Genomic DNA, 14,487 nt, shown 5'->3' on the forward strand with positions numbered 1-14,487 from the left:
CTCGAGATCATGACCTGAGCCGAAGTCGGATGCTCAATGGACTGAGCCACCCAGATGCCCCAAGGGTTTGCTCTTTTCATACCTACGGACCTTCCTGCTCTCGGGGCCACCACCAAAAATATCACCTTGTACCTTACAAACACAGTGCATACATCCAGCATCCTAATGTTTTACATTTAAAAGTGAAAGGGTCCTACATTTAAGAATATATAAAAGAGACACAAGACGTTACTTGAGTGGTCTTGATCTCCAACCTTAACTTTTCAGAGGATTACTTGTGAACTTGCCATTGGGACGGTCAGTTAACTAAACGTCCGCCTGATGTCCAATCAGGTATCTGTGAGGTCTGCAGGACCAGAGGAGGCCTGCGTGTGCAGGGCTTGCTGCCCTGGACATTCTCCTCCTGCCAAAACCATATCTGAGGAAAGAACGCTGAAGTAGACTGGCACTCCATCTCACGGGAGCTAACGAGTAAATACAATTTGGTAGTGATGACTGGTACTTCTCCAAATAAAAGTTTCTATCAAAAGATGTTGCTGCTTTGATATTCTAAGTACTCAAGTAAAGTTAGACGATTTGGGGCAAAGCTCTCAACCACTCTGGACGTGAGTTTCCTTTTCTACAAAATAAAAGCAGTCAAATTCATTAAGCTTTAGACTTCCTTCTGGCTCAGAAATTCCGTGCCTACTGCCAAGTGGTCTCTCCCTCCTAGTGTGCCAGTGCGCACCCCCACCTCTCACACCCAAACACGCACAAGTATACACGTACTCACCCCTAGCCCGTCTACAGCCTTGTCAGGTAAGCTGTAAGCAGTTCCTACCCTCACTCCCCACCGCTGCTTCTCCGCCAAACACTTGACACAAAAAAGGATTTTTAAGGGAGGTCATGAGGGAGAAATGAGACACGTGCACACCATTTACACACAGACCTCACCTTGAGATGACATCTTCTGCGGGTCCCAGCGGTGTCTTCATCACCCCAGACCCCAGAGGCAGCCATCTGCCAGAGTGCCAGCTCCTCAAGTCCGATCTCTACCTCTTACTCTCCGAGACCGTGGACAAGTCATTTTACCATTTTACCTCTCTGGGCCTCGGATTCCCTGAGTTTGCCAAAACGTGCAAGAATTCGGACGTGCTACTCGAGAGATCTGAAATTTCATTACAAATTTCAAGCAAACACCCACCAAAGCCCTCTATCTGGTATTGCTGTTGACCTACAGGCTCTCAGACAAATGGAAGTGACTTTTTGCATGATCTTGCACAACAATAATAATAGTGCATCAATAGGGGCAAATACTTCTAATTTGTGCTTGTTTATTTGTTTATTTCCAGGCTAAAGAAGTTACAGGCACCACCTGCCAATGGCCTTTGGAGATTCCACGATGCCCTTTTGGTTAACGATGGTCCAGAAGTTCGGAAACTTAAAAAGGTGGAACTGGAAACCACGCAGTAAAAATGTGGAGCCTGAAATATTGAGAAAATGATTTAGGGAAAATAATACCACTTCCTTCTTCAAAACCTTTTTTTTATTTAACAATAATGACCGTAAAAACGATAGTATACAAAGTAACAATATAATTGAGCACAGAACACACTGATTTGCCTCGGATCCCTTTCAGCCGTGTAATCAGCACGAACAGCAAGACCATAATACTCATGTTTCTATTTGTTGCCCTCAACTGACATGGTTGGTCGTTTGTTTTGTTTTAAATAAAATGAGGAAGCAACAAATATATTACATCCGTCTGCAAAAAACCCATATTTGCATGTGGAAAACAAATAAGGGGGTGCCTGAATGGGTGATTAGGCATGCAATTGCCCATCTGCCCCAGCCTCCCTGCAGGTGCACCTGTCACGGGAGCAGAGAAACAAAAAGGAGAGCCATCGGCCAGAAGGGCGACAGATAGGAGGGAAACCAACAGTACCCTTCGCACCTGAACTTGTTCTGAGCTGTGCGCTGCTACGGTCCCAGCTCCCACCTACTGCCCCTGTATCTTAAAGCTGAAAAGCAGAAACATCTTAAGCCAACCTTTCGTTCGTTGTGGCTTCTCTACATCGCAAAGGCAATTCTCTAAATACCTCAATAGGTACAAGTATATTTGTTGTTGCAATGATTTTTATGAGCGTGGGTGACCTCCTCTCCCATATTCTTCCCCTCAGTCACTCCACCCCAGCCACGCTGGCCTCCTCACTTTTCCAGAATGTACCAAACAGGCTTCAGCCTCAGGGCCTTTGTGATTACTTTCTCTCAGCCTAAAACAGTCTTCCTCTTCTCAGCTCCAGCTTCAGGTCCTTGTTCATGTAGACCCTTATCAGGAAGAACTTCTCCCTAACTCCTGTGCCCTTAATCAGTCTTATTTTTCTTCTGAATATAGAGTGCAACTGAAATATTACATGTTTAGTCATTAATTTGTATGTAGTCTGTCTCCATCGAATAGAAGGTTTGTCTGATTTTGTTCACAGAACATGGAATAGTGTCTAACACACAGCAGGTGCTCAATAAATAGTTGGTAAGTTACTGAGCCATCATGATTACTAGCAAACCATTTCCCTTCCACCATAGGTCGTCTTCTGGAATAAGACAGGATTCATGTTCTTCAGAAGCTTCTATAATCTAGTAAGAAAGGAAGACTGGAAGTATACTTATATAGCAGAGCAAAGTGACACAAATGTTCTGTTGGATATATAAACAAAGCACTCTGATACTACAGAAAAAGCAAATCGTTGACTGTGGGGTAGGAAGGGTTGAGGGAGGCCAACAGAACAGAATTCTCTGGAAATCCCTTGAAAAGCACAGAAATCATCCTCAAAAATACACTCAGTACAAAAAAAGTATTAAGACATCCTCAGTTAGCCTGCTTTCCTTCAACAATAATGCTAAGCGAAACAAAAGACTGCCCAAGATAAGTCAGCATTTATGTGTGCCAAGACCATGGAGAAAGGAAAAATCACTTTCCTCCATAAAGCCTTCATTTTAAAATGGAATTACTTAAATGCACATAAAACGTGCCTTCAGAAAATTCCAGACTCTCAGGACAGGGAGGACCTTAGAGGGCTTCCAGTCCAACTTCTTATTCCCTCTGCAAAGGACCCATTAGTATCAACCTCTACCTGCAGCGGTGAAGTCATCACCCTTCAAAATGGCACATGCCATTGGTGGTCTGCCCATAATATTAAGTCCTTCATAATATTAAATCTTCATACGTCTTTCTGTTGCTTTCACCCACTGCTTCCAGAACTCCTTCTGAGAGCACAGAGAGTGAGTGTGTGTCCCCTTCCTGCTCTGTTCCCTCCCCCTCCATCCCCTTTCTCTCTTCTCCACACTAACTACTTCCAATTCCTTCTCTCAGCCCTCAAAGGCTCTGGTCTCCTGTGCCATCCACCATCCTAAACTTCCCTCTTCCTTTCCCTCCTCTTCCTCTCTCACTGTTCTAGGACCTAGAGTTCAAGCAATGTAGTATTCTGCTGAGAGGTCGGCATTTTGTCTGGGATCAGGAAGAGGGGCACCTAGGATCCAAAGGTTCCAAGGGTTAACTCTGTGATCCCTGACCCAATAAGACCCTGGCAAAGTCACCTAACTTTCTGGCTTTGACCTTGAAATGCCATATTTGGCATATATTAGAATAGTATGGGCACGGTAACTCTTTGGAAGTAAAGAATACAAGCAGGTGAAAGCTATCTCCTGGCCCTACCTTACCCCAAGAACATACAGAATTTGGGGAGTCTCAGGCCTCCAATAAACCAAGGCCCCTCTAGTCTTAGATAAATTCCACCTTCTCAACTCCCACAGCCAGCCTGCATGGATAAATGTGAGATTAAATATACATTTTTAACCATCTCTAAAGCTATGGCAGATATTGCTACATAATCATGGACTCTTTCCTACTAGTCAGGATACAGTTTCAGAATCATTCTCAACACATCATCACAAGAATCCACTACCAACACGCCATGTGGCCACATGAAATGAAATCCGAACCACTCCTTCTTCAGAGGAGGAAAACTGACACTCCGAGATGGGCCGTGACCTCCCCATGACTGTGTCAAGAGCAGAACCAGAACCACAAAGACCCCTTCCCCATTCTCCTAGGTCACCTCTCCTCTTCTAAACTCTGATCTGCCATGAATGTGCCTTGACGTGGGGGACGGGACCTTGCCACTGCAGGTCATTCTACGACAAACACAGATAAAGGGTTGCTAAGTAAGGGGCAAAAGCTTCAGAGAAGGCTTGGAGGAAGAGATGCATCTGAGCCAGCCTGAAGAAGTCTGCTATCTGTAGGAACCGATGCGTTGTACTGGACTTCAGCAGGAGAAAATTCAAGATTGTGGTGGTATTAACAGTAGCAGGAACAGCATCAGCAAAGGAAGGGTGAGGACTCCAGGCTCTGAGAGGAGGCTGCAGGCAGGTAGGCAGAGCAGTAGCCATACCCGAGGCCGTGGAGGCCGTGGGGAGAGGAGCAATGCAGAAAATGACAAGACAAGGTTAGAAGAGCAAACCAGAGTCTGAGTGGTGTTTCCAATGTCGGTGTTTGGGGTTGTTTTGTTTTGTTTTGTTTTTTAATTGACTTAAAAAACCCTGAGACTTATAAATGGGAAGAGACGATAAGGAAAGAGTGGGAGGAAAGGAAAGAATCTCCATTCTCAATGGAAAAAAAAAGGCCTTGCTATAAAATGTATTACAGGAACACTTTCATTATATAAAAGCCTATTTTGTTTTCATGTCATTCTTAGATTACATCATAGAGTGGTTGCAGCCGTCTCGTACCATATTATAAATAAATCACTAGCTTAATCATAGAACGAGCCAGGGCCCTAGATTTAAAAGGGAAATATTAGATCATTTTTAATAACTGATATAACTCAAGCCAGTCACCATTGAAGCAGGGTGAGGTGACGTCATCCTAAAGAAGTCCAAAGAGGAACCAAAGAGGGTCAGTGCTGGGCAGGCCCAGAGAAGATGCCATTTACAAAGGAAGAGGTAGCTAATGGCAGGTGAGGGGAGTTCATCCTCTAGACTAGACAATCTTGTCATGGAAAGCAATGCTTACTTTCCAAGTACTGATGTCCAAAAGGCCTTCCTTGTGAAACATAGTGTGTGAATATTATATTTTGTTCTCAGAGCTACTGTATTCCCAAATAGCAGAAAATATGAGCATATTATGATGTCCGTATTTATGTCTTGGGAGCCACTGAGCAAAATTATAGACAGGAAGGCTTTTACTTATTCAGGAAAACATGAAATCCGGGCTGACACATGCAAATGCTACAGGCCTGATTCAAGTCAAGGGGACAGTGCAAAGCGGGGACACTGAGAAAATGGCCTGACACAGTAAACAACAGAGGGTAATTTCCAGCCCTTACTGACTATTAAGGAGAGCACCGGCTAATGTTTCATGAGCACCAACTGTGTGCTAAGTACCCCCTTGGCAGGCACTTTGTGTACATTTGTGAACACAAAAGAATAAGAATCCGAGGCAGCTGCTACCAGTTTTTCAAATTAAGTGGGGGCCCCTGGGTGGCTCAGTCAGTTGAGCGTCCAACTTTGGTGCAGGTCATGATCTCGATCTCACAGTTCGTGCGTTTGAGCCCCGCATCGGGCTCTGTGCTGACAGCTTGGAGCCTGGAGCCTGCTTCATATTCCGTGTCTCCCCTTCTCTCTCTGCCCTTCCCCTGCGCACTCTCTGCCTCTGCTTCAAAAACAAACAAACATTAAAAACGTTTTTTTTAAATAAAGGAATGATTAAGTGACTTAAGATCAGGCAGCTAATGCTAATAATGATAGTCTTCCCATTCCAAATTCTGTTCTATCTTGTTGCCTACACCCAACCCAAACTATTTCCTGTTATGGACTGTCAGTAAAAATTAAATAATAGACAAGCCACACTTTGAAAGCACTAATAGTATCAAAACATCTTGAGAGTCAAAGGGGCCATGGTATTGACCTTCTGGCCAGCGACAGTCTTACTGACCCGAGCAGGCTTTCCTTAGTTTGGCTGCAGGGCTACTAACGACCTTGACCATAATTTTTAAGTCTTCCATTTCCATTAACTTTTGAGGAATGTTAAGGAAGACTCTAAGGGAACCTGCCATCCTCTATAAAATGGACTGCCAGATTTGGTTTTAGAAAAGACAGTTTGGTTGGGGGGTGGGGGGGAAACGGACGCTCTAGAAAAGAACTTGCTGCCAGACAGAAGGTATTGGCTGACTTTTCATGTCTGATCCTGTCAGTCCCACAGCAATACTGAGTATCGGTTCAGTGTTCTTAATACAAATGTCATTCATACTGCCGAGGCACACTGAGCCAAGTAACACTGATTTACGCAACTTTTCAGGACACAGCCGGACCCAACAGGAGATGTAGACCCTGAGATTTAACTAAAGGGACAACATGAAGGCTCCAGACTCCAAATCTGAACCTATTTTCCCCTAATCTGTTTCTGGAACTGGACAGAGGTTGCAAAAAGCAGAGAAACCAGGCCTAAAGTCTGTATGGACTGATTCAGAAAGAGAGACAGTGCAGGATGGTGAACGAGAAGCACTGGGCCAGAGACAAAGGAGCTTCAGCGGGTCCCTCCAATGGCTGCCAATGGCTCCTTGGCCGCAGAAGAGTTTGTCCCCTCTCCAGGTCTTGGTGTCTCACCTGTACAGCAAAAAGCTCAAGCCAGAACATTCAACACTTCTACCATAGCAGCTCTAACTGGTAAGGAGGGTAAAAATATAGAGGTATAGGGGCACAGCATTAACTGAAAACTTGTGATCTTCCTCTGACAAGCCACACCAAGTTTCATTCTGTGCAATTCTAGCTCAATGTCTATATTCAGATTTTAAATGGAGTTCTCTCCCACAATCTTCAAGTAAAGCGGGTCCACAGAGGTGTGCTGGGTTTCTCCAGCGGTGCCATGTAGCTCCTGTTCTCACCTTAGCACATGCCCTGTAACCTAGAGTATCTGTGCAGACAGCCCCTAAGATGACCTCCTAGAACTCCATCTCTTGGTCTTCATGCCCTTGTGTAATCCCTCCCTTTGAGTGTGGGCTGGATCTAGTGACTTATTTCAAGCAAGCAGAATGAGGCAGAGGGAAAGTGTGTCACTTCCAGGACGAGGCTACAGAAAGGCTGCGGCTGCTTGCATCTGGAGGATTCTCTCTTGCTCACTTGCTTGGAGGGAAGGCAGTCCCATGTTGCGAGCTGCCCTATGGCGAGGCTCTCACGGCGAACAACCGAAGGCAGCCTCCAGCCGACAGTCAGCAAGGAACTGAGGCTCTCAGTCCAACCACTGTGAGAGCCTGAATCCTGCCAATGATCATGTGATTGAGCTTGGGGGTGGGTCCACCCCAGCTGAGCCTTCAGATGAAATTGCAATCCAGCAGACCACGTAGACTGCAGCCTCAGGAGAGACCCTGAACCTCCCATCTAAGCTGCTCCCAACTTCCAAATCACAAAGAGTACAAGATAATAAAAGTTCTCTGCTTTAAGCACTAAGTTTGGGGTCTGTTATGCAGCAATAGATAACAAAGATAGGGGCCGCATATGAGAGCCCCAGTCCCGGTCCCTAGCAACTCCACCATTTTTCAGGATACCCAGGAAGTAGACCAGAAGAGATCAGCTATCAAGAACTCCTAGGAGAAACCCTTGGCCCTCCCCATGAATACCGAGATGCTTTCCCACTTGGTGACACACACCCAGGCGTGCTCTGGCCACACAGAGAGGACCATGGAAATAATGTCAGTTCAACTCAAAGTCAACATGACACTTTTGGCTGCAGCAAGTGAATGAAAAATAAACTGGAGTCTGAACCACACATGGAATATGACAGATTCTTTACCGGCCCAGCCATATTCTGCTGTCAGTTACTTCTACCCTCAGAACCTGCCCAGCCCTAGGGACCAAATGATGTCCACAGGCCCACCCTGCCAGTAGTCTGGCCTTGGTTTTGAGATCAGATCGCCTCCTCCTGGGAGCTTTCTTCGACCTCCCCGATTCTTTCCACGCTCCCAACCTTTTACATAAGCCCCATGAGAACTGAGGCTATAAAGGACCTCCACTTCCCAAGCACCTACTATGTAGCCTTAAACGGATCTGGTGATTAGTAAATGTGTGCTGTAAATAACACCTTTCTTTCTAATGTGGTATTTCTTATGCATAGGTCTTTCTCTCCAAGATCAGGGACTGTGCCTAATTCACTGTGGTGTCCTTAAGACCCTGAAGTTTACTAACTTCCAGAATAACAATGGATTAGGGCAGAGAACAAGCACACAGTCTGTGAAGGAAGGGTAGATATTCAGCAGCAATCTACAAAGGACTTATGGGTTCCCTATGCATGAGACACCAGACATCTTTCACCAGACAGGAATCCGTGTAGGAGAACCTGAGAATTCCTCTGACCTCCTAGGGCCCTGTCCAACATAGAACAGAGGTGTCTCCACTGTGCTGAGCTCATGAAGTAGAAGAATATGGAATTAGAAGGAAGGAAACAAAAGAGGCAGAGAGAGCCCTACCTTTTATTTTTATGGACAGCAAACATCTCCTACAAGACATCCCTAGGTTATAGAACAGCCAGAGCCCCAGGTGGCTGCATGGGTTCCTGCTCAGACCTAGCAAGTCTTTTTGTATTTTGGAAGCAATAACATAAAAAGCAATGAAAGCTGGCTCAGCAGACGGTCACACGTGCCCAGAAACCACCTGACCGAGTAATTGTAGGGAGCCAAGACATTCACCTCTGGCGGAAGTGACTGTTGCTTTGTTTCCGGCATAGACTAATACCTGATCCTTCTAAGGACCAAAAAGGAAATATTAAAAATGAAAGCCTTTGGCTACCGTCAACAATTGTACACTAGTATCAACAGAGGAAAATAATTTCCTTCCGGACTCCCACTGGGCCGGTCACGCCTAGACAGAGGTGTGATTATCTAATCAAACAGAGCAAGAGCCTAACAGCTAGACTGTAGCTTCAAGATTTCTCAAGCATGGAGACTTCTCCAGTCTCTCAAGTCCACCTCCTTTCACTTCCTGCTACCTAGGGCAAAATCAAATATGAAAAGTAATAATAGTACACAACTGCATTTCAATTTCAACCGTTACCATGAAGCCAGCTTCCAAGACTGAGGACAGATTAGCGCCCATCCAATCCTGGGGATGGTGGGGTTGTAGGGTTGGGAGGAAGAACATACACTGGGCATATACTACGTAGCAGGCTTGGTGCTGGGGGACTGCACATCACACGGTCTTATTTTTCTTTCTATTCAAGATGAGTCATTCCACCATAATAATCTATCATGTATGGACCACGCTTCGCAGTCTGCAAAACAGGTTGGCATCTCTCAACCCATCTGCTCTAAGCAAACACGAGAGGCAGGCAGAGCAATGATTATCATTCCTAATTCCCAGATCAGGGAAATGAAGGCAGGGGCGATGTCGTTTTTCTGGGGGTGCACATCTAATAACTGGCAGATCTTCCAAAACCCCATTCTGCTGCACGTACTGTCTTTTTATGCACTCGCAAACTTCTTAAGCCCTACTGGTCCCGAAAGACTCATTCTGCCAGGCACTTGTTTTGTTCCCAGAAAGCCACGTAGCCAGGCTCATGTGCTCTAGATTTCCTAAAACCCTCCAACAGCGAATGGCCAGTGTGTAATGGAATGCCCTTGGAGAAAGGGACACTCGCCACCTTTGGATTCATTCTTTCTAGCCATGAAAATGCACTGTGCACCTATTATGGGCTAGAGATCCCACCAAACTCGAGATGCACTTGTGAACGAGCGATGCCACCCCTCTTCCGACCGACTTTTATATTCTTAAAGGCCATCATCACGTGTGCCGTCTGCCCTCTCCAGTGGAGTCTCTCATTCCTGTAACAGTTCCTGGTGGGACATCATTTCCGGGCCTCACAGCGTTCTTGTGTAGATAGTCCAGCTGGCTAAGATCCCTCTCAGAGGATGAAGCAAAGACTACCAGCTGACAACCTAGGGGAGCTCTGACGGGAGGGTAGAAAGGAAGTTCGCGGTCACCCAAATAGTGTTAGTCCTCTCGCCACCTCCAAGCAGCCCCCAGATATTCTTTGAGTGATCACTCTTCTCCACTGTGCAGCTGCCATGGGATCTCCAGACTCCGTTCCAGAGGAGGGCCCAGTGCACGTGGCACTTAGCACAGTCTCATCGTCTTGGCTTCAGTGACTGTGCAGGAACGTGAAGTAACCCAGGGACATGGGGACATGGCAGACAAGGCTCTCTCCCCACAATGGGCATAGGAGGCATAGGGCCCAGGATGAGGCACACAGCCATCTCTTGACCACGGGGTGAAACATCCAAGGTGGAAGCCAACACAGAGAAGGCAGAGCGAGGAGCGCTATAGGAAACAGAGCTGAGTCCTGTTCAGACTGGCCCCGAAGCCCACCTTACCTCTGGACTTGCCGGTTACCAGCAGGATCCCCCACCCACCGTGTTCTAGAGGACATGCCCTATTTAATGCGGTCCAAGGCTGCACTGGCATTTTAGAATGGACAACAATCACTTGCGAATGTCTTCCGGATTCCTCCTGTTTAGGAATTCTCTCCCATTCGGTCATTACACACTGGGTGAGTTGGTTTGTTTTTAATCCAAGTAAACCTCTTCATATTAATCACAATTAATTTCAAACACTGAAACAACTCAGGAAGTAGAGCAGGTAACAAAGATTCACATTTGATGCATAAAGTGCAGGCTTGGGACAAAACATTCAAGATCAGGTGTGAAATTTTAACAAGCTGAAGGATTTTAAGAGTCAAAAGACTGGATGCCAGCCCTTTATCTTATGCAGATCTATTGGCACAGAGGTCAGTTGTTCTTTTGAGGTACAGGTGATTAAGAAAAGGTGACAAAATGTAACTATAAACTCAGTTACACTTTTAAATAAAGTTAGGTTTGACCAATCACTACGGCATCTGCTCTGTTTTGGACAACTAGACCATAAACACGGCAAGGCTTATTGCTTGGAATAAAGCCAGGGCTCAGGGCACATAGGGATTGGTCCTTGGGATGGAGACCACAGATCTCAGGTTCTACATGGACGCTTTTCCCAGAATTCTCCAGTTGTTTTCCTCAGATCTCTGCACAGCCCAGGGGAGCCCACACCATTGTTCTTTTCACCACTCCTACCTTCTAGAACATGATGTTCTGTCCTACCCACTGAACTCAGAAGTATTCCAAAACACAAGGGAAACCTTCCCTTACCTGTTTGCCCTTCCCCTGAGTGTGGAACAGGATTCCGACTCACATCCCACTGGAGCTCTAGCAGGCCCTCTAAGACAAAGGTTCACACCCTTTGCCTGAGCAAATTTAGCATCCCTTACCTCAAAGGGTTTTTGTGAAAATAAAATGAGATCGCAGAAGAAGCAGCAGCTTGCACAGGGGTAAACAAAAATCACTCAATAATACGACTTTTCTTTCCTTGCAAATGCCCATAACACTGTTCATTGATATCTTCTTTTTGGTCTTTCCATTTCAAGAATGCTTCCTTCCATGCCAAAGGAGAAAGAAGGAAGCAATACACTTATTGGCAATCCGAAATCATCATCACTCCAAATTTTCTTCCAATTTCCCTTCATGCCTCCTTCCAAGAGCTGAGTCCTGCCCTGCCTCTGCTTTGTCACACATTTTATTAGCATTGTCCTGTTTTGTCCATTGCCAATGAAATCAACTCAAGATAAAAAGAAAACAGTTTGGTTCTTCTCTAGTTCTTATTCTATCCCAGCTATCAGTGCCCACGCTTCAAAAGGAAAGCCTGGATTTTTTAAACTCATTAAAACATGAACATTGATTATAAAAGAAGAACGTCTTCCCTTCTCTGTAGGACTCACCAATTGTGGAAAAATAGCTTCCCTCTGATGAGTGCCCAGTAGAACAATGAGAAAAGTCCTCAAATGAGAAGCAGGCGACTGGGTTCTGTCTTCAGTTCTATTTCTGAGCCTGAAGGTCCCCACCTGTGGAAAAAGGGAGAACAGGTTGTCTACAAATCTCTAGTATCTTACCAGCTTTAGAACTTTTCAGTTTTATGAACTCACTGGCTAGCCATACTAGGAATGATGCCAGCTGACGCCCAAAAATGCGGCGGCTTCCCTCTACACCTGCTAAGCCCCCCAGTCAGCTCCTGGCATTTCTATTGCACTAATTTGTCTCAGTAACACTGAAAAGGGATTGCAGGGACCCCAGCCCTCCTGAGAAAACAGCTTCATCATAATCTCAGAGAGGAAAGATATCTATAGTTAGATATTCACAGTTTTTTTTATTTTAAAATTTATTTATTTATTTTGAGAAAGAAAGAGAGAGAGAGGGAAAGAGAGAGAGAGAGAAAGGAGCAGAGAGAAAAGGAGGGAGAGAGAATCCAAGCAGGTTCCACATTGTCAGTGTGGAGCCTGATGCTGGGCTCAGACCCACGAACCGTGAGATCGTGACCTGAGCCGAAACCAAGAGTTGGATGTTTACCTGACTGAACCACCCAGGTGCCCCAGATATTCACACTGTAGCCAAGAAAAAATTAAGAGCAAAATCTGAACAAATAAAAATAGAAAAGATATAGGAGTTTGGAGACAAATGTCTAAGTATGGGACTGAGTGACCCCTCTGAACCTGAATTTCCTTGTCTGAAAAATGACAGCCAGTGAGCAGGAGAGAGCTGGACAATCTTGACACTCCCAGTAAGTCCTCATTACAGGTTTTATTTCATGAAGACCTATCACTATTTTGCTAAGGAGTATATGATACATGTTCCCACAGACAAATATTCCAAGGCAGTAGGCTGTTACAAAATATGTGCTTTGTACACGCAGGTAGAATCCACATTCTAGAAAAGCCACTACTTGCATTTTCATTGTTGACATTTTACACATTATTTAACCATCCATGAAATTCATTTGTGTATGTTATCTCATTCAGTCCTCAAACATTCCGATAAGCTCAAAGTGAGGAGGGACCTTAAAAATGACCCACCTCCACTGTTCCAACTGACAGCAGGAGAAGCTGGGGCCAGAGTCGGGAGGTGGCTACTCTAGGAACCACAGTTAGTGGTGGACGATCCAGGGCTCCAGTCCAGGACTTGCTCCATGGACCCAATTTAAGCCACTTGGACAGAGGATGACACCAAAACTCACTGGGCAGAGGGACTTGCCCTTGGTCACACAATCAGCTTTGGGACAAAACCAGGACTGCCACATCCAAGTCTCTAGAAGCTTGCTAGGACACCTGCTAGAAGCTCTCAGTATAGCCCGACGGCAGAAAGAAATTAAGTCGGGGAAACGGCACGTAATGAAGCCCAGCAAAGCAATGAGTTTCCTGAGACCTAGAGGTCTTCAAAGACATCAGAATTCTCGATGCCATTCCACTGAAATGAGAAAGGCCATCATTTCATACTTGCTGAGGAACGGAGCATATGCAGAGGCACATCCTGGACCCATGGACAGTCCAGTCTCATAGAAAACACAAGACAGACATCACTCCCCCACCCAAGCCCCAGGAAACCGAAGGTTCTCCTCGCAAAGGGAGATACTAAGTCAGAACGGTTTCTACAACCGCAGCGGAGGGCACCAGACTTCCCAGATTTCTAAACCGGAAGGAGAGGCTCTCTGCCTTGGCCCTTCGGGCCATCTCCCCACTCCTGACAGCTTCCTTCCCCACACAAATGACAGTGGTCTCCTTTTCCCTAGTCCTCTTCTCTGTCAATATTTTTTTCTTCTTTTCCATAAAGAGAACAAGCAGCTTTGCTAAAGAACCACTGTGAAATGATTGAAGTTCCCATGCAAACAAACCATTAGCAGAGTTCAAATGCAATTTAAATTACCAGTTGTTAAAGTGTTCCTCAATTTCGTGGTAAGTTTCCAAGGAGAATTACATGCTATATACTATTTAATTGGTTGTTTTCTATTTTTTAACATCCATTTATCCCCCCCCCCACCCTGATATTTCAGAAGTGTCTATAAAAGCTTCCCTTTAAAAAATTATACATTGTTGAATAGATTAAATCTAAAGATTGAAAAGTATCAGAGAAACAGCTGCAGGATTATGCAGCTCAGCAGAAATTGATGGTTCTGACACCACAAAACATGCAGAATTTTAAAATCTTAGGAGTCATCGCGTAATGCCCTCAGCTCTTTACAGGTGAAGATGCTGAGGCCCTGACAGAGAAAGGAGGGCTTGGCTCAAAGTCCCCTGCCTGATCAGTGACAGACCCAGGATGACAGCCAGCACTCCTGGTCCCCCACACTGCTGCCTCTTCTCACCACCCCATATATGGAGGACGTGATGGGAAATACTCAACGAATTGTACTTTCCACCTGTAATTTTTTAAAAGGAAAGACGAAGTCCTCTTTAAATACACCCCTGACCTCAAAACCAGAGATGGGCAATGGCAAATCCGTCTCCAAAGGGGAGACAAGGAAAGGCTGATGAATGAGTAGTCAAAGGAGCTCAAAACGAGCAGATTCTTGGCAGAAAAAGGAAAGACACTCTTCCAGATTAATTAA

General features: G+C 45.4%; 1 protein-coding gene across 4 annotated transcripts in view; it reads right to left on the reverse strand.

Moving 5' to 3' along the window:
* LOC122229688 (LIM domain containing preferred translocation partner in lipoma) overlaps positions 1–14,487 on the reverse strand; it is a 680,467-nt gene that overhangs the window by 599,936 nt on the left and 66,044 nt on the right. For all 4 annotated transcript variants that reach the window (XM_042955071.1, XM_042955069.1, XM_042955072.1 and 1 more), the window contains exon 2: positions 11,831–11,953. The gene's annotated coding sequence lies outside the window, so the exon portion shown is untranslated. The remainder of the gene's footprint in view (positions 1–11,830; positions 11,954–14,487) is intronic.

This window comes from Panthera leo, chromosome C2 (genome assembly GCF_018350215.1).
Source record: "Panthera leo isolate Ple1 chromosome C2, P.leo_Ple1_pat1.1, whole genome shotgun sequence".
In the NCBI taxonomy this organism is placed as follows: Eukaryota; Metazoa; Chordata; class Mammalia; order Carnivora; family Felidae; genus Panthera; species Panthera leo.